At 39.9% G+C, this 21,122-nt stretch overlaps 1 pseudogene; it reads right to left on the reverse strand.

The window, feature by feature from the left end:
- Positions 1–6,698: 6,698 nt before the first annotated feature.
- LOC139175908 (vacuolar protein sorting-associated protein 29 pseudogene) lies at positions 6,699–7,258 on the reverse strand (annotated as a pseudogene).
- Between the last annotated feature and the right edge of the window lie 13,864 nt (positions 7,259–21,122).

The raw sequence follows: 21,122 nt of genomic DNA on the forward strand, positions 1-21,122 counted from the left end.
CTGTGTGTCATGTGCTGGCCATGCGCACACTGGGTTTAGCGACGTAGAGGGAAATCCTGATACGTCACGTGATATTACCATGACAATTTGAGTTTGTCACTCCTGATTTACATCATCAATATTTACATAGATATTCCTGTTAGGTAACCTAAGTTGTGGCTCAAAGATCTATAATAGGCAAAGATTGGCAGAATATATGCAGAATCCTGATATATCTTTATATTAAGACTTCTTCACTTTCATCGTATAAAATGATACATTAGATGTGTCTCTTTCTTGACTAGTTCTTTGATCTCTGCAGGAAGTTAACATCATCAAAGGTGACACACAGTGTATACCAACCCCTGATAACTTCTCAAAATGAGCTTTTTGTTCCATAATTTTCAGAGGCAGTGTAAGAATGGGGTGCCTCTTTCACAGGCTCTGGACCTTTTCTAAAGTCACACAGAATGAGGCATACTTTACATTGAGGAGCTGAAAGAAAATTTCAGCCCTAAAGAACTAATGGATGTGGTAGAAGCTGGGTCCTAAAGGAAGTCAGAAGCAAAAAGATTTCTAAGGACCCTACTTCAGTCACAGCCTAGTTGTTTGCTGCATGTGTTGTGCATTGGTTGCCTTGTCTTCTGATGTGAACTTTTTCTTCAACTTCTCAAAACTCAAGCGACCTGCAGAAACATTTTCTTCGCTTCCTTCCTTCCTTTCCTCTGTTGTTCGGCCTGGCAGTCACTCATCAAGGTAAGTAACTTACAGATTTTGTCATGCACTTTCCAGGCATGCGATAACTTTAGAAAATTAAGTGGTTGAAAGGGATCAAGACCCAGACGAAGACTGAGAACAAGTCTGTCCCTCCCAACTTTTGTTTAGTTCTATTGAAGAAATGTGGATTTCCTGAGGGTAAGAAATGGAAAGGTTTGGAGAAGCTGTCCTCTTTGCATCCAAATGGTTATTTTCCACCAAATCTAGCAAAAGCCAGGAGTAATTTGCAGTCTTCTGAGCAGAGCAAGCTCCCATCCTTCCATGCAGGTGGCTAGTTTCCCTAAAACCTGGGGTGTCAAACTCACATCACATGGGCATTACATGATGTGTTGAGAGACTTTTTATCCCCTTCGCTAAACCAGCGCGTGACACATCGGGGCCATGGGCCGGGAGTTTGACAGCTCTGCCTAAAACTCAACAGCAGCTAGAATTTGCAGTCTCCTGACAGCCAAATGATTAGGGCAGAAAGATCTAAAACAGCTGCCATTTCTGCAAGGAATAGTCAGAGCTCTGAAAATAGTGACTGCTTCCAAGAGATATGGAGATGGATCCAGGCACTGCGGGCTCCTAGCAAAGTGGGATGGCAACAGAATGAATGGCTATAGAGGTGGTGCAGCCTGTTTGTGTGTATTTTTTTTGGGGGGGGGGAGTTCTGTTGTAACTTTGCCCATTAAGTGACAGGTATCTTAAGGACTACCTATAATCAATCTTATCTTAAATATGCACACTGTAATTCCCCTAAAAAATTAGAGAAATCAGGAAAATAAAAATGACAATAGCTACAGATGGACATGAGATATTTAAAATCAACAAATTGAATTAGTTCAAGAATTTATCTTCCTTGCATCCAAAATTTTTCATTTATTTATTTATTTATTTTATTTATTATTTAGATTTGTATGCCGCCCCTCTCCGCGAACTCGGGGCGGCTCACAACAAAAAATATAAACAATCGTACAAATCCAAATAAATTCAATAAATTTAAGTATTTAAAATAGTTTTAAAAAGAACCCCACTATATTAACAAGCACACACACAAACATACCATACATAAATTGTACGTGGCCGGGGGAGGTGTTTCAGTTCCCCCATGCCTGACGACAAAGGTGGGTTTTAAGAGCTTTACGGAAAGCAGGGAGAGTAGGGGCAGTTCTAATCTCCGGGGGGAGTTGGTTCCAGAGGGCCGGGGCCGCCACAGAGAAGGCTCTTCCCCTGGGGCCCGCCAACCGACATTGTTTAGTTGACGGGACCCGGAGAAGGCCCACTCTGTGGGACCTCATCGGTCGCTGGGATTCGTGCGGCAGAAGGCGGTCTCGGAGATATTCTGGTCCGATGCCATGAAGGGCTTTAAAGGTCATAACCAACACTTTGAATGAATTGTGACCGGAAATTGATCGGCAGCCAATGCAGACTACTGATAGCAGTTCTACTGAAATCAAATGCAGGATAATCTTAGGCTGCACTGCAATAGCTAACAAATAGCGTAATGTTTGGAGCATAAGATGCACCAGAGTATAAACGCACATTAGTTTTTGGGGAGGAAAATAGGGAAAAGAATCTGCTTACAAGATATGCATCTGGCTAGAGTAAAGTGACCAGATTTTAACATTGGTAAAGAGGGACACAATTGACGGTGGGGCAGGGGGAAGGTTCTTGATTAAAAATTTGGTCTATATGGAGCAACAAAAATGTATTTCTGTTTCTATCTCTCTTCCTCCCTTTCTATTTCTCTTTCCCTCTTCCTCTCTTTTCTCTTTCTCTTCCTCTCTTTCTTTCCCTCCCCTCTTTCTCTCTTCCTCCCTCACTTTTTTCTCTCCCTCTCCCTCTATTTCTCCCTCCTTCCCTCCTTCTCACGCTTTCTTTCCCTCCCCTTTTCTCTCTCTTCCTTAGTCTGGTCAGCTTCAGCACCTTATTTTATCCTCTGGGTAGGGTTTTTTTTTTAAAAAAAAAACCCTATTCCAAGGGAGTAACAATGAAAGAGCGTGCAAGCAAGTAAGAGCTGTGAACATCATTAGCACCTGGAAAGAAACATTTGGAGCAAGTAGAGCAGTGAAAAATCCTGCAAAGACTTGGGGCTTGGAAAACATTCTTCACAGAGAGTAACAATAAAAGAGCTTGCAAGCCATACGAGCTGAGAACATTGTTAGCACCTGGTTAGGGCTGGAAAGAAATATTTGGAGCAAGTTAGACCAATGGGGGAAAAACCCTGCAAAGACTTAGGGAAAACATTCTTTCCAGAGAGTAACAATGAAATAGCTTGCAAGCTGGTAAGAGCTGGCCACATCATTAGCACCTGGTTAGGGGCACTGTTCCCTCTAACCAGCGCTATGACCTATTGCGCAGAAGATTTGATATCTCAGCGCAGAAGATTCCCATTCTAGCGCGGAGATCTTAAGTCTCTCTCCCTCCTCCCCGGCAGATTCTATCGCCGGGAAAAACTTGTAAGCCACGAAAAAGAAAGCTCAGCTTTCGGTCTTGCAACTTTTTGCAAGTATTTTGTGAAGGGCACGATGAGCAAAAAGTTGCAAGACCGGAAGCTGAGCTTCCTTCCTTGCGCCTTCCAAAATTTCCCGGCCACCTTGTTCCTCCGTAGAAAACTTTTATCTGCTGCCCCACTGATGGCGGGTGGAGAGGGGGGAGAAACAGGAGGAGGGAGCAGTCGCTCCTGCTCCAAGATGGCCGACAAGGAGATGCCACTCCTCCATTCCCAGTGTGGCAGCCACCGCAACAACAATAACAGCCACGGCGTCATGGTGGCCGCTGACGCCAAGAGCCCCGAATCTGCTCTCAAGCGTCAAGGCTTCAGCTGAGGAGAGCTGCGTGGCGGTGGCAGGAGCCGGCGGGGAGGCAGACGCAGCGTTTCTGCCGGGAAGGGCTGTCGAAGAGGCCCTGAAGGGAGACAGGGTGGTCCCTGCCGCCTGTGTCATCGGCAAGGTGGGAGAAGACTGGAGTTGCCCGGAAAGCGGCACCCACTGGTGAGGCCTGGTCTGGAAGGAGCCGCTGCTGTCACTGCACCAATTGCAGCTGCCATGGGGACAGAGCCAAGGGGAGGGTGCGGAGGCAGTGCCCACCAGAGAAGCAGAGGGAGAGAGAAGTGGAGAGAAAGAAAGAAAAGGGAAAGAGAAGGGAAAGAGAGGGAGGGAAAGAGGAGAGGAAGGAAGGAGGGAGAGGAGAGAAAAGGAGAGAGAGGGAGAGAGAAAGGGAGGAAGAGAGGAAGGAAGGAAGGAAGAGAAATATAAAGGGAGGGAGAAAGAAAGAGAGGGAGGGAAAGAGGGAAGAGAGGAAGGAAAAGAGAGAGAGAAAAAAGTGGAAGGAAGAGAGAAGGAAAGGAAGGAAGGAAGTGAGAGAGAGAGAAACATAGAAACATAGAAACATAGAAGTCTGACGGCAGAAAAAGACCTCATGGTCCATCTAGTCTGCCCTTATACTATTTTCTGTATTTTATCTTAGGATGGATATATGTTTATCCCAGGCATGTTTAAATTCAGTTACTGTGGAAAGAAAGAAAATCAAAATCTAGTTTGAAACTAACTCAACTATTTAAGTGGCATTTTGATACTTAGCAGAGTTGCTCCATTCCGAGGGCATTGTTATAGACACACAGTATTTTATTTTGAAATTCTCTGAGGCAAAATGTGGGTTTTTTAAAAACCAAAATATCTTTACTGCAGATTAAGATCAGCAAAACAATATCAATCATCCAATTTCTTAATATATTTTAATTTTTATGTCTCTCAGCTGCGTAAAAACGTTTGGTAGCTTATAATTAAAAAGAAAAAGAAATAATATCAAAAGAAAAACGCAGACTACTGAAAAACAACATGGTTTCTTCCCTTTGGTAAGAATGGTGGAAATTTGAGGAGGGATGGTTGATTATTAAACATGGATTGACTATGGAATGATGGTAAAAGATATATTTAGATGTTGTTTAATATTAGGATATATTAATACGTAAAATTGGATTAGAATTTTAGAACTATATAGAATTACATAGGTAAAATTAATGGAAGATACATAGGATAAATAAAGGGTTTATGATATGTACTATATGATTTTATGACTTTGCATTATGAATTTAAAATATACTTGGAAATGTAGAAGATTGATGAAAGTTAATAATAGTAAATGCTAAGTGCCTGAAAATTAATTGAGGTTGGAAATATTGAATGAAATTATAGAAAAGTGAATATGGAAATATATTAATTGATGCATTGGTGTTCAGATATACTTTCATAGTATTATTAGATTACTATAATACTATGATAAATATTTAAGATATGAAGATTTTAAAGCATGGATTTATTAATAGTTGTGTTTTTAGTTTTGCTGGTTGTTTTAGTTTTAATAGTAATAGATTTTCGTTTTGTTTTATTATTAATTTCTTTTAATAAAAAAGAAGGGAATTTTTTTTGCCTAATTAGGAAAAAGTTTTATAAGGGTTTTTTGTTTCTTTTAAGAAGAATGTATAAGAAGGCATGATGGGCCTATCTGGATTTATAAGAGGATAATGATATTAATTGAAATATAAAATAACAGAATAACATAGTGGGAAGGGATCTTATTCTGCTCCAGCACCAAGATCCAAATAAATATGCAATATCATTTTTGAGTTATCACTGCCAATCTTCCATCTTACTGTGCCATATGTTGAATCAGCATACAACCATCTAATTTAAAGATGTCCATTCCTGTCCATTTTTTATAATTTCTTCTTTAAATATCCAATGAATCCTCCTTTATCTTTTAGGATGGCTTTAAGTTTTAATTTAATTACCACCATTTCTCTATAAGAGGAAAATGAAAGCTTGTTTTTTGAAGATTCTAATCATAAAATCATAATCTCTTGCACTATTCCTTCCCTATCAACTGATTAACCCAACCTCTGAAAATCTCCAGGGGAAGCAATTAAACCATGCAGATAGTCCACCGATTGAAAGCACTTACTGTTCTGTCAAAAAACGGTACCTAAAATCTAATTTGTATCTACAGTAGATCTTTTCATCCCATTCATCCTAATCTCATTCTCTAAAGTAGAGTTCTTCAAACTTGGCAGCATTAAGACTTGTTGCTTGCTGGAGAATTCTGAGAATTGAATTCCACAAGTCTTCAAGTTGCCAACTTTGGGGACCCCTGCTCTAAAACAAGCAAAATAAGTCTCGCTTCTCTACAGTGTGTACTAGAGAGTCTTTAAGTACAGTATTTGGAGAAAGCTGTGGTGTTCCCTTCTCAATCTTCTCTTCTGCAAGCTAAACATATCTAGATCTTTTAAACATAGGGTTTAGTTCTCAATTCTTTCACTATGTTGATAAACCTCTGGACTTGAGGTAGATTATTGTCTTTTCTAAATTGAAGCATACAAAAATAGAACTTTGAGTGAAGCCTGATCAAGGAAGATTAGAACTAGATAATTACTTCCCATGATCTGCACTCTATGCCCCTCCTTATGCTCTTTAAGAGTGTATTACACTCTTAGATCATATTCTAGAAAAGATTTGGATAATATTTGCATCCTCTACAAAATTGTGACTCATGACTTGCCACCAAGGCACACAAGACACTCTTTGATGCACGTTCTGAAATTTCTTCTCATGCTGCTTAGAGGTGTAGAACCTCAAATGGGATATCTTTGCAGCACACCCAAATTCTTTTCATTTTTTATTTTTTTGAATATGTTTTATTATAAGACAATTCACATGACCAGATAGAATTCTGCTGTGCATGTTGAGTAGTATCAAGCAGGAACCATTTTGGGGGCTGAAAGGAAGACAGAAAAAGCAAGCTAAACCAAGGCAGAAGTCTGGGATTATAAATTTAAGTTGCCCAGGACAGGATAAGCGAAAGAACCTCGTTGACTCACAAGGCTGCAAACACTGCGGACTGTTAGGTGGGTATTGCAAAAACAAGAAGAAGCTCGGAACGAGTTAAGGGAGGCCCACTTGCTCTTAAGACTTCTTGAACTCGATTCTTTCCAATTTCATGTCATCACCAATCATCTGATAGACATAGGTGACAACCGTGGAGGCCTGGATGTCCATCAGCACAAAAGAAAGGATCATGTTGTTTTCAAAGCAGTGTAGGCCCCCGTGGCTGACCGTGGATTAATGTAGAACTTGTTTTCATGTTCAAAGACTTCAAATTTTTGTGTGTGGCCTGAAATCAAGATGTCGACATCAAACTGCCTCTGGAGCAGAACGAGGCTGGCTACATTGCCCCAAGGAATAACTTGATGGCCATGGATCAGCCCGATTTTAAACTGCCCCGTGGTGACCACTTTCTGTTCAGGATAGTTCAGGTTCTCATGAAAATCTCCCCTCATGACATGAATGTCATCAGCCAAGGACTTGAGGTAGTCATAGCTCTACTTTGTGGAGAGATTCAAGGTGCAAAGATTGTGCTGGATTTTGCCTGGAACCAGCAATTTTTAAAATTTAGTCGGCAGGCTGTTACAGCAATGATGAATTTGAAGGTCACCCAATACTTACATCGATCTGTGCCCAGACATCTTGGCAGCTCCTTCGGACACACACACCCCTTCCTTCTGCTTCCCAAATTCTTTTAATTGTCATGATTTTGAAATTTATGCAAGTAGGGCTATACAAAATACTTATTTTCAAAAGTGTTAAAATAATTATATCCTTCCCAACATGGCTTTGAGAGCTGTCATTGATTGTGTGCGCAAACAATATTGAGGGAAATGGTGCATAGAAAAAGGAAGATACAAAACAATGCACAAACTACTGATGACATTAAGTTCATTTGTCAAAGTAAGTTTTAATTTGTCATTACTTCTGTCCAGTTCCTTATGAGGATTCTAGCTCTGACTAATGCAAAGATGAGCAGAGAAGCTAGCTTCTACTTTCTGTACATCTTTTTAAAGTTATCAGATTATTAATGTTTTTATTTTAAGTGTATAGAACTAAAACCTCCCTGCCAAAATGAAATAATTTGGAGTAGGGCGATAGAAATGACAATAGCCATCTTTGAAATCCCGAAAGAAATACATTTTAATAATTCTTGCAGAACTGTAATGATCAGTTATGCCCTTTCATTAACTTTCCCCCTACTTTTACCAAGAATACTAGTCAGTTAAAATATCCTCAGCCACAAATACTAATCTTTCTTTCTTTCTTTCTTTCTTTCTTTCTTTCTTTCTTTCTTTCTTTACTTACTTACTTACTTACTTACTTACTTACTTACTTACTTACTTACTTACTTACTTACTTACTTACTTACTTACTTATTTATTGGATTTGTATGCCACCCCTCTCCGCAGACTCGGGGCGGCTAACAACAGTAATAAAACAGTATATGACAATAATCCAATACTAAAAACAGTTAAAAACCCATTATATAAAAACCAATCATACATACAGACATACCATGCATAAAATTGTAAAGGCCTAGGGGGAAAGTATATCTCAATTCCCCCATGCCTGGCGGCAGAGGTGGGTTTTAAGCAGCTTACGAAAGGCAAGGAGGGTGAGGGCAATTCTAATCTCTGGGGGGAGTTGGTTCCAGAGAGCCGGGGCTGCCACAGAGAAGGCTCTTCCCCTGGGTCCTGCCAAGCGACATTGTTTGGTTGACGGGACCCAGAGAAGACCCACTCTGTGGGACCTAACTGGTCTCTGGGATTCGTGCAGCAGAAGGCGGTCCCAGAGGTAATCTGGTCTGGTGCCATGAAGGGCTTTATAGATCATAACCAAGACTTTGAATTGTGACCGGAAACTGATCGGCAACGAATGCAGACTGCGGAGTGTTGGAGTAACATGGGCATATTTGGGAAAGCCCATGATTGCTCTCGCAGCTGCATTCTGCACGATCTGAAGTTTCCGAACACTTCTCAAAGGTAGCCCCATGTAGAGAGCGTTACAGTAGTCGAGCCTCGAGGTGATGAGGGCATGAGTGACTGTGAACAGTGACTCCTGGTCCAAATAAGGTCGCAACTGGTGCACCAGATGAACCTGGGATTCAGGAAAAAACTATCCTGCAACCTGCAGCTCCTTCACTGCAAAAATATATGGACAACTCATCTAGATCAAGGGAAATTTATAGATGCAATTTATATCGACTTCTGCAAAGCCTTTGATTCAGTGGTCCACAACAAACTACTCCTAAAACTCAAATCCTATGGCATATCAGGATCCCTCCACAGCTGGATTATAGCATTCCCGTCAAAATAGGAAGCACCATATCCACCCCCATCCCAGTTAAAAGTGGTGTTCCCCAAGGTAGTGTACTGGGACCAACGCTCTTCATTCTCTACATCAGTTACCTTTGTGATTACATCACAAGCAACTGTGTTCTTTTTGCAGATGATGTCAAACTCTTCAACACCACCGATAACACAACTACTCTCCAAAAAGACCTGAACTCTGTTTCTGAGTGGTCTAACACATGGCAACTCCAAATCTCAACTAGCAAATGCTCTGTCCTACCCATTGGGAAAAAGAATCTGAACTCCAAATACGTACTGAATAATCAAATTATCACAGATAATCCCCACTCGGTTAAAGACCTCGGTATACTAATAACAAAAGATTTAAGTGCCAAAGCCCACTGCAACAACATAGCCAAGAAGGCTTGAAGAGTTGTAAACCTAATCCTATGTAGCTTCTGCTGTGGCAATCTCACACTACTTACCAGAGCTTACAAAACTTTCGCCAGACCCATCCTCGAATACAACTCATCCGTTTGGAACCCATATCACATCTCAGACATTAACACCCTTGAAAATGTCCAAAGATACTTCACCAGAAGAGCCCTTCACTCCTCCACTCAAAATAGAATACCCTATGAGACTAGACTTTCAACCTGGGCCTAGAAAGTTTAGAACTAAGATGCCTTAAACAGGATCTAAGTATTGCCCACAAGATCATATGCTGCAACATCCTGCCTGTTGGCGACTACTTCAGCTTCAACCACAACAACACAAGAGCACACAACAGATTTAAACTTAATATTAACCGCTCCAAACTTGACTGTAAAAAATATGATTTCAGTAACTGAGTTGTCGAAGCGTGGAACTCATTACTGGACTCCATAGTGTCATCCCCAAACCCCCAACACTTTACCGTTAGATTATCCACGGTTGACCTATCCAGATACCTAAGAAGTCAGTAAGGGGCGAGTACAAGTGCACTAGAGTGTCTTCCGTCTCCTGTCCTATTGCTCTCCTATATCTTCTATACCTTTCTTCTATTCCTATATCTCTTCTTCTGTTCTTTCATTGATATGTTCTATTACTATACCTTCTTTTCTATTATTTCTTAGATATATTTTACTATGAGTATCTCCTCTATAACCTTCATCATGTATTTTACTATATGTACTGTATACCCACAAATCTGGAAAATCTGCACAACTCTGCCATCATGTGGTGACACCAAACAATAGAACAGTTGGCAGATACAAGCTTATATTACTGAGCCCATTTTAAAATTTATATTCCTAGCATTGTTCCACCGCTATTTTTAATGAGGTTGATGGTACCTCTGAACATTCCATCTTCATTCATCAAAAATAAATCAATATAAAGGTAACAGTTATTAAAAGCCTCGGGAAGCCAAATTTATTTCAACAACAACATTTATTGTTATTGTACCTCATGTATACAATTAAATTGATTGTATAATATAATAATATTAAAATTGTAATTGAAAATACTTTGAAGTATGATAGAATAAACAAACTTTTTTCTCAGCTAGCCGCTCTGAGTCCTTCAGGAGTGGGCGGCATATAAATTTAAACAAACAAACAAACAAAATAAATAAATAAATAAACAAACAAATAAATAAATAGTTAACAATATATAAATACTGTATAGTTTCTCAGGATCAAAATGTCAACCAAAAGTTACCTAAACCTTTGGGTAGAAAAGACAAGGCCAAACATTCATTTTTATAACAAGGGTTTTTAGCTGTTTTACTATTGGATTGTCACATGCTGTTTTTACCACTGTTGTTAGCCGCCCCGAGTCCACAGAGAGGGGCGGCATACAAATCCAATAAATAAATAAAATAAATAAATAAATTGTAAGAAAGTTGAGGGAAATTAATGTTGTTAATAGTAATGGCTATAAAAAGAAAATCCATGTTGATAGAAGGCAATTAACACTTTAAAATGGCTTCATTCCAGAATGCAATAAAGATGGTTATTGCTTGGATAGATTCCAGAAAAATTGAATGTATAAGCCTACAATATGATTGTGATATATAGGAGGAAAGTTTCATTCCTGTTAACAATGTATTTGCCCTATGTGCTTGTCAGTTGTAAGTCTTCTGGAGAATCCCTTTCTGAGTATGAAAGATAACCACCCTTTTGTCAGCAATTATACTAGTCAATTCACTATGAAAGACTAGCAAAGGACATAAATTAGATTCTATAAGGATCTTAATGGAAGCAAAAGGGGAGAAACAATGACTCATGCCTTGCAATATTATGACTCAAACTCCAGTTCTGACATACAGTACAGTATTTGCAAATAACATTTCAGTCTAAGTGTTAGGATTTCATAGCATATTTCAGTATTTGAGCATCCTAGGGCTGAATTTATTTATTTTATTTTTATTTATTTATTTTGTCCAATACGCAATACATATTGAGGAGAATAGACATGTAGTAATATATATAAGAATTTAGGATTTGTCTCTTAGTTTGAATTTCCACAGCATACTAATTTCTGCCTGTACACTGAGAGACTAAATAGCCAAAGTAGGTTTTAGCCTTGATAAATTCTGTAAATCCCACATTTGATGGGTTCTGGATTTTGACTCAAACTCTAATCAGAGTTTAAAATTGTAAAGTTGTTCTGAAAAACAAATTAAGAGAAAGTGCATTGTTAATTAACATCCATTTGTTACCTCCAATCAGTTTGCATTGGTGGCCAGTTCATTGTATTTTATTTTCTTCCCTAGTATAAAAAAGATTGATTTTGGTTGATATTGGAACCACTGCAAATGAGATGAGTAAGTGCTGATTTATGTCCCCTAACCTTTGATGAAAAGGAATAGAAAGTATCAGGGAGACAGCATCTAAGGTGAACCCAATTTGTCAATACAAGAGTATTCTCTTACTACATTGAGTGCTGGTCATTTTCTCCTTTAAAGTTTTGGATGACATGTAGAGCTATAAATTAGGCAAGTAATCCTATCATTAAAGATGGGCAAAGATTCAAAGATAAACTTATGCCAAATAAATGACCAAATCATACAGCTTAGTATGTAACTTTTTAAAAGCTAATTTCTAAGCCTGCAACAGGCCAGGGAGCCAACTTTCAAACAGGACTTAAATCACTGCTGCCATAGATTTTAAGGAAACTAAAGATTTTGCTTTAATGGAATACCTTATCACTGCATTTATATGAAATGTCAAATGGAGCTAACTAAAATCCTTATATTCAATAACAAAAACTAACAAAGCAACTTTAAAACATAAACAACCTTAAATAAGGAAAAATTCCTATACATACAGCTCTCCAAGCCGGTTAAAAACTAATTAAAAGCTACTGTAGGTACTGTACTTTAGTTCTTACTTAATATTTGGTACGTGTAATTGTGATATTGCAACAAACGAACAAAAATAAAGAGCTGGGGTGGCCCAGCAGGTAGAGTGCTGTACTGCAGGCCACTGAAGCTGACTGTAGATCTGAAGGTCAGCGGTTCAAATCTCATCACTGGCTCAAGGTTGACTCAGCCTTCCATCCTTCCGAGGTGGGTAAAATGAGGACCCGGATTGTGGGGGCAATGTGCTGGCTCTGTTAAAAAGTGCTATTGCTAACATGTTGTAAGCCACCCTGAGTCTAAAGAGAAGGGCGGCATAAAAATCAAATAAATAAAATAAATAAATAAATAACAGAATTATTATGAACTAGTTGTCTCTATACTATTCTGGATAGTGGAAAATATATTTTGATACATCTAATGATAACAGATTGAGACAGTCAACGTCTGAGGGTTTTTTTTTTTTGCAATATTTTCTTGCTAATAGTTAATTGATGCAGCCTTTGGATGAAAAATGACCCTTAAAAAATTGGCTACCTCTTCCCGAAGCCAGAAAAAAAAATCTTTATCCCTAAGCATATGTAAGATATGCAGTACACCTCCAAGTACTTCATTAGAAAAATAAATGATGCTGCCATCGTTAGCCTCAATTAGGCAACAGAGCTGGTTGCTACACAAAATGTTTCGCATAAGTCTCTCTAGAGGAAAAAGTTGAAGAGAAAAATCAAAACAAAGCTCTACCTATTTTTGCTAGAGAAAATATACTATTGTCTTCAGTCTTGTTTAAGATAAGACATTTTGCTGTCTTAAGGAACAAAATGAAACCCTCAGATTATTCCACTTAAACAGGTCATCTTAATTGAGAGCAGAAAGTTCTGATAATTAAATATCTATCATGCTGAAGATAGCAGGCTAATTTAGGAAGTATAAGGCAGATTGTAGAATAAAGAGGCATGGAGAGAATTTAAAAAAGGGAAGATGGCAAACAAAAGATGGCAATGGAAACCATTTTGTTGTATTTTCCACTCCTCCCCCAGATGCCCCTGGTATTATATTAGGTGTAGAGTTCTTTCCTCCCTTAACCCCATCCTCTCTTTCCAAAACAAGATGTGATAGATTCAGAAATAATGCCTGGGGAATTATAAATGATTTCCCTAGCCTTTGTTTCCTGATACAGTTGCAGTGGTATCTCAAGATACGAACCCCTCGTCTTACGAACAACTCGTGATACGAACCCGGGGTTCAGAAAAAATTTGCCTCTTCTTATGAACTTTTTTCAAGTTACGAACCGGCGTTCGGAGACTGCTGGGAAGCCGCGCGGCTGTTTTAAAAGGTGACAGCCAGGCGGCGGGGCTTCCCAGAAGCCTCCCGAACGCCGGTTCGTAACTCGAACAAAGTTCGTAAGAAGAGGCAAAATTTTTCTGAACCCCGGGTTCGGTTCGGGAGGTTGCTGGGAAGCCCCCCAGCCCGGCTGTCACCTTTTAAAACAGCCGTGCCGCTTCCCAGCTGTCTCCTGAAGCCGAACGCAGAAGTTTGGCTTTGGCGTTCGGCTTCAGGAGACAGCTGGGAAGCCGCGCGGCTGTTTTAAAAGGTCGCAGCCGGCCTGGGGGGCTTCCCAGCACCCCCCCCGAACCCGGGTTTGGGGTTCGGGGGGGTGCTGGAAAGCCCCCCAGGCCGGCTGCGACCTTTTAAAACAGCCGCGCCGCTTCCCAGCTATCTCCTGAAGCCGAACGCGGAAGCAGCTGCTACGAGCAGCATTTCACCTTCCCTCCCAGGCAAAAAGATGCTGGGGAGAGGAGCACGCCTTCCGCCTGGGAAGTCCGGCCCCATCATCCCAGAATGCCGGCATCTTTTTGCCTGGGAGGGAAAGTGAAATGCCGCTCGTAGCAGCTGCTAGAGCCGCCCGCATTTCACCTTCCCTCCCAGGCAAAAAGAAGCCTCCTGCCTCCCGCGCCGATGTTCCCCCCTGCGTCGGGGGCCACCAGCCCCAAATCGGACGCACCCTCGCCGCTACCGCTGCCGCCGCGCCCACTGCCTGCCCCATCCTCGCTGGAGGTCTAGCCGGAGCCGGAGCCAGGTCCGCTCGGCCGCGCCTCCTCGCCCGCCGCCCAGCCGCCCAGGATGCTGACCTGCTACCTCGCGGCGCGCCCGCCGCCGGCCCGATCCTGCGCCTCCTGCTTCCCCCCCCCAGCCAAAAATACAAAGGTGGTCTGCCACTCTCGCGGAGCAATGGGAAGCTGAAGCCACCGGCGGTTTCAGCCTCCCTTTGCTCCACGCTGCTCCGCCCTGCCTGTCTTTGTGTTTTTGGCTGGGGAGGGGAGCAGGAGGACCTTCCTGACTCCCTCCCCCCAGCACTTCACCCAGGACAACAGGCAGGGCGAAGCAGCGTGGGGCAAAGGGAGGCTCAAGCCTCCTTTGGTGGTGGCGGCCGGCTTCCCGGTTTCTGAGTTTTGGGCTTGCACGCATTAATTGCTTTTCCATTGATTCCTATGGGAAACAATGTTTCGTCTTACGAACTTTTCACCTTATGAACCTCCTCCCGGCACCAATTAAGTTCGTATCTTAAGGTACCACTGTATTTTATAACTCAGAACAGGTCTGAAAAGCTACCAATTCTATTAATAGGCAAAGTTTATCAAAGCTTCAGTTCTATCTACATGTACCTAGATCCAAGGTACAAACTATATATTTTATAAATAAATCTATTGTCTTGTTCAATAACAAAAGATTCCTGGGCAATTTATTATTTTAAAAGACTATAAAATATTAAAAAAAATAAGAATATTATCTAAAATTATTAAACAAAAATAAGTCTCTTGTAATAAAATATGCTTGGAGTTGAGTATAAAACAGGTTTAACTGTAATACTCATGTAATTGTTATTATATACATTAGTTTCAATGCACTATAAGTGCACTTATACATTCAATATACCACATAAGTCCTTAAAGTTACATTTCTCAAACAAATGTGACATAAGGGCTGAGTTACCTTGAAAAACAATTTTTTACATGGGCCCACCATTTTAAAAATAAATAAATATCTTTAAAAACCATTATCACTTTTTCAGTTGCCTCTACACACCGAGGAGCAGAACTTGTAGATTTAATGCCTCTAACCTGACTACTTAATTTGAATATTTGACTAATCATACCCAAACATTTTAGAAGAGTAAATGTAAAATAATTAAGTGGACTTTATCCCAAATTTGTAATTATTTATTTCCACAATAGTAATAAAAATTGTATGAAATGTCATAATAAATCAGCTAAGAGGTAAAATGAAGTAACTAATAACAGTTACAGTGGAACCTCGGCTAACGACCACAATCCATTCTGGAAAGTTGGTCAGTACCCGAAATGTTCGGTATCCGAAACAATTTTCCCCATAAAAAATAAGGGAAATAGATTTAATTGGCTCTCAGCCCCTATTTCCTTTATTTCTTATGGGGAAAATTGATCCCTCGTTTATCGTGGGTGTTCTGTTCCAGGACCACCCGCAATAAAGGATTTTTTTCTTCCCCCCCCCCACACATTGTCCCTCACTCCCCCCCTCTCTTTCCCTCTTATCTCTCTGTCTTCATCTCTCTCTCTTGGGTAATCCTGGAGGCTCCGCTCCGCACCTAGCAGCAAAGCATCGCTTTGGCTATGATGAGGCAGGCGCGCCACTGAGTTAGCCAGTCCCAGTGGTGGCGGCAACTGCTGAGGCAGCTCCGGTGGCTTCCCTTGGAGGAGCAGCAGCGCCAGGAACATCACGTCCATGCCCCAGGCCCCCGCCCCCGACAGTCCCTAAAAGTCAGCTGCCAGAGCCACCTCAGCAGTTGCTGCTGTCGCCAGGACCGGCTAACTCAGCGGTGCACCTGCCTCATCATAGCCAAAGCGACGCTTTGCTGCTGGGTGCAGAGCGGAGCCCGTGGGAGCCCCTAGTGAGCTCCAAGAGAAAGAGACAAAGGCAGAGAGACAAGAGATAAAGAGAGGGAAGTGAGGGACAATGTGTTGAGTGGGAGAAAGAAAAAAAACTGGGGCTGTTCGGTATCCAAATTTTTGTTTGGCATCTGGTGTAAATTTAACAAAAAATTTGGTTGTTATCCAAAATGATTGCTATCAAAGGCATTCACTAACCGAGGTTCCACTGTATTTTGTTGCTTTGCATATAAATATTTGCAGTTTTAAAGATAAACTGAATATGGTTGTATATCACTTTTTACATAATGAGGTCACCATCTTCAAGATTATCTTAATGCACCAATATGCACTCTATGGAAATATTTATTTATTTTATTGCAATATCCTTTATAATGGATTGCAGTCAGCAGTAAAGCTTCTGGAGTCTGGTTGAAAAATGAATGCTGTCTTATTGGCAGGCTTACAGTTCAGCAAAATAACCTCCAAAGTGATTGTTCATTGCTTTTCTCTCAAATTAAAATGGCCCCATTTTCAAAAGAAATGTGTCCTCTTGATATAAACTCAATGAAAGAATGAAATACAACCTTCCCTAATTTGATGTATTCCAAATGTTGGCTATATTGGCCTAGTTGAAAATTACACACTTGTAAACATCAGGTTATATATACTATATTATCTTGAATAGTGACCATTCTGAATTTAATACAAGTAGTCCTTGAGTTAAGACCACAATTGACTCCAAAATTTATGTTGCAAACTGAAACATTAGTTAATTGGGTTTGTGTCATTTTATGACTTTTCTTGCCAGTTGTTAAGTGAATTGTTGCATTTGTTAAGTTAATAAGACGGTGTTAGGTGAATTTGACTTTCCCATTAACATTGCTTGTCAGAAGGTCACAAAAGCTGATCATAAGAACCTAGGAAACTGCAACTATCATAAATATGAACTAGTTGTCAAGCATCTGAATTTTGTTTATGAGACGAGGTTGCTCCAAGAATCATGCAAAAATTGGTCATGTCACTTTTTTCAGTGCCATTATAACTTTGAACAGTCACTAAATAAACTGTTGTAAATTGAAGATTATATGTACAATATTCTATACCCAAGGAAAAACAGATACAGCAAATTATATTTAGAGGGCTTACCCAATACCACAGTATGAATAACTTCGATAAAGGATATGGGATCATGGCATCCCTTCTATCTCATTCCATTTCTGGAGTTTGTGCAAGTCAAAATGAGCTACAGTGTATTTCATATATACAAAACCAAAACCATTTTCTTAGATTAAAATCTTAATTCTGCTTTAACAGCATAAAACTGGACAATCGCTAGATAGTTGCAAAAAGATACCTAAAATTCTTTTTGTTGACATTTAGTGTTTCATAGTTCAATAACCTTTGATAAAAATTGGATGACATGCTGAGGTCATATGGGTATTGCCTGAATGAACACATGTCCTTTATAGCAGTTGATGGCAATTTCTCCAATGATTGGTGAAGATGAAGAGGACTAGATTTTAAGCCAAGATCGCCACTAATTACAACCTTGTTGTTCTAGATGGTAGAGCTGTATTGAGAATTTTATTCTGGATGTGCATTGTGTACAAACTATGAAGGCAGAAGGATTTAGCAAACATTTTCTCCTGTTCCCCCTCCAGGAAAAAATAGCAAAACCAATGATTATTCTTAAATTGTTGAAAGTTTTCCATTTTTCCATTGTTCCTAATTAGAAATTGTATATGTTCACAACATAAGTAAGTGACTGCCTAGGACTGGAGAAACACCAACCTGAAGTTTTGTGTTTTAAATTGTTAAACTGCACATTTCTAGAATCGCAATTTATAGTCCCAACTCAGGCATCTTTTGTAAACCTGAAAGCCTTCAGTGCATATAGAACAGGGCGGGTTTTAACATACCTCACTGCTGGTTTGCTTCGTCCCGTGCTGCATGGCTGTACCTTATGGGTGCGTGGAAGCGTAGTGTCAAATAAATTTTTAAAAATCCAACCCAAAAGTCAAAAACAAGATGGCAACACATGCGGATGGCCAGAAACTCAGCTTCTGGTCATGTGCAGAAGAAAAAAAATAGTGGCTATTTAAATGCAATTCAAGGTGTTGGTCATCACTTTTAAAGCTCTACATCAGGGGTGTCAAATTCAAAGTGTCACATGACTTATCCAGAGTTTTTTCCCTTTCGCTAACCTGGATGTTGCTAACGCGTGACACATCCAGTGCATGGGCCAGGAGTTTGACAGCCCTGCTCTACATAGTTCAATTCAATTCAATTTCAAAAAGCGAACTACGAACCCATTGAAGCCCACCTCTCAACATTAAACTGGAAAACTCTATTCTCTGAATGCTACACTACTGATGACCTCTACAACACATTCCTACTCAAAATGAAAATTATCATCAGACTTCATGTACCTCTAATATGTACCATAAACAAAAAAAATAACCTCCCCGTCTCAACAAGAAAATTACAAACAAGAAAAAAATCTCTCTGGAGGAAAAAAAAAAAAGGACAAGTTTCCAACTTCAAAAGCCGATATAAAAGCATTTGCAATCATATAAAAGCAGAATGCCTGAACTACTACAGCAAACAAGAGGAAAACCTCCTACGGAACAAATCTAATAGAGCTTTGTACAACTTTGTCAACAATAAACTCAAAGACTCTAGACCTATCCCACCTCTCAAAGGATCCAACAACAAAGAATACCATGATGATTCATCCAAAGCCAACCTCCTCAACTCTTTCTTTGGCTCTGTCTTTGTTAACAGCAATGGCTCATCTCCCAATTTCATCAATCGCACCTCAAACTCCCTCAACGACCTAACACAAGTAGACTTCACTGAAGCACCATATCCACCCCCGTCCCAGTTAAAAGCGGTGTTTCCCAAGGTAGTGTACTGGAACCAACGCTCTTCATTCTCTACATCAATGACCTTTGTGATTACATCACAAGCAACTGTATCCTCTTCGCCGACGATGTAAAACTCTTCAACACTACTGATAACACAACTACTCTCCAAAAAGACCTGAACTCTGTTTCTGTGTGGTCTAACACATGGCAACTCCAAATCTCAATTAGCAAATGCTCTGTCCTACACATTGGGAAGAATCTGAACTCCAAATACGAACTGAGTAATCAAATTATCGCAGATAATCCCCACTTGGTTAAAGACCTCGGTATACTAATAACAAAAGATTTAAGTGCCAAAGCCCACTGCAACAATATAGCTAAGAAGGCTTCAAGATTTGTAAACCTAATCCTACGTAGCGTCTGTTCTGGCAATCTCACACTACTTACCAGAGCTTACAAAACTTTTGCCAGACCCATCCTCGAATACAGCTCATCTGTTTGGAACCCATATCACATCTCAGACATTAACACCCTTGAAAATGTCCAAAGATACTTCACCAGAAGAGCCCTTCACTCCTCCACTCGAAACAGAGTATCCTACGAGACTAGACTTTCAATCCTAGGCCTAGAAAACTTAGAACTAAGACACCTTAAACAAAATCTAAGTATTGCCCACAAGATCATATGCTGCAATGTTCTGCCTGTCAGTGACTACTTCAGCTTCAACCACAGCACAAGAGCACACATCAGATTTAAACTTAATATTAAGAGCTCCAACTTGACTGTAAAAAATATGACTTCAGTAACCGAGTTGTCGAAGCGTGGAACTCATTACTGGATTGCATAGTGTCACCCCAAACCCCCAACACTTTACCCTTAGATTATCTATGGTTGACCTATCCAGATTCCTAAGAAGTCAATAAGGGGCGAGTACAAGTGCACTAGAGTGCCTTCCGTCCCTTGTCCTATTGCTCTCCTATATCTCCTATACCTTTCTTCTATTCCTATATCTCTTCTTCTATTCTTTCATTGATATGTTCTATTACTATACCTTCTTTTCTATTCTTTCTTAGATATATTTTACTATGAGTATCTCCTCTATAACCTTCATCATGTATTTTACTGTGTGTGTGTATATATTTATATGTACCCACTAAAACCCTGATTGTGTATTGGACAAAATAAATAAAAATAAATAAATAAATAGTATGGGCCCAGGCTACTTCAGGAACCATTTAAACCCAATGGGACTGGCCAACACCACCCATGTTAGCAGAGAGAGCATGCTGCGGATCCCATTAGCCAAAAAAAATTGGCTGGTGGGCTTCAGAAGAAAACCTTCTCTGCTATGGCTCTGCCTTCTGAAACACCTTACCTCCTAGGGTGAGATTGGCTCCCAGCCTCCTGACATTTCAAAAGGATCTCAATAGCTGACTCTGGCAGATGGCTTGGGGTCTCAATGGAGGAACTTCATACCAGAGGTGACCGATTGATTAAACCCTTCCTGCCTTTCCTATCTGGTTGTAATGAGTTGTAATTGTCTATGATTTTATCTGCTGTGTACCATGACTGTTGATTTTAATGTCTTTTTCTGCTTTGATATTTTATGTTGTAAACCACCCATAGTTGTTGGATATGAGGTGAGTGACAAATAGGTTTTCCAAATAAATAAATAAACAAACAAACAAATAAATAAATAAATAAATAATTCTTTATACTGTATAATTATTAACTATAGCATTTTTTTGATTATGTGGCAGAGCTTCTTTGGCCATGATTAGACAAAACATTCCTTTAAGTTTTATTGGCATTAGACATGTAAGCTTGTTACAACATGATCTGCATGGAGAACTAAAAACTTGTTTTATTGCACTTCTAAGGATTCCTAAATTAAACATACAAAGGTTGAGTTTTCACTCTGTCCTAAGTCATAGTTTTTTTTAACAGTGATACATCCAAACATAATTGCTAGGTAACCACAATACATCAAGTTATAACATAAAGGTGTTGTAATTGAATGTAGGAATGGCATTGGGGAAAGAGGGAAACAGTCAGACAAACAAGAGGCAGAAACCCCCAGTGGTTTAACAGTCAAA

The sequence above is a fragment of the Erythrolamprus reginae genome, chromosome Z (genome assembly GCF_031021105.1).
Source record: "Erythrolamprus reginae isolate rEryReg1 chromosome Z, rEryReg1.hap1, whole genome shotgun sequence".
Lineage (NCBI taxonomy): Eukaryota > Metazoa > Chordata > Lepidosauria > Squamata > Dipsadidae > Erythrolamprus > Erythrolamprus reginae.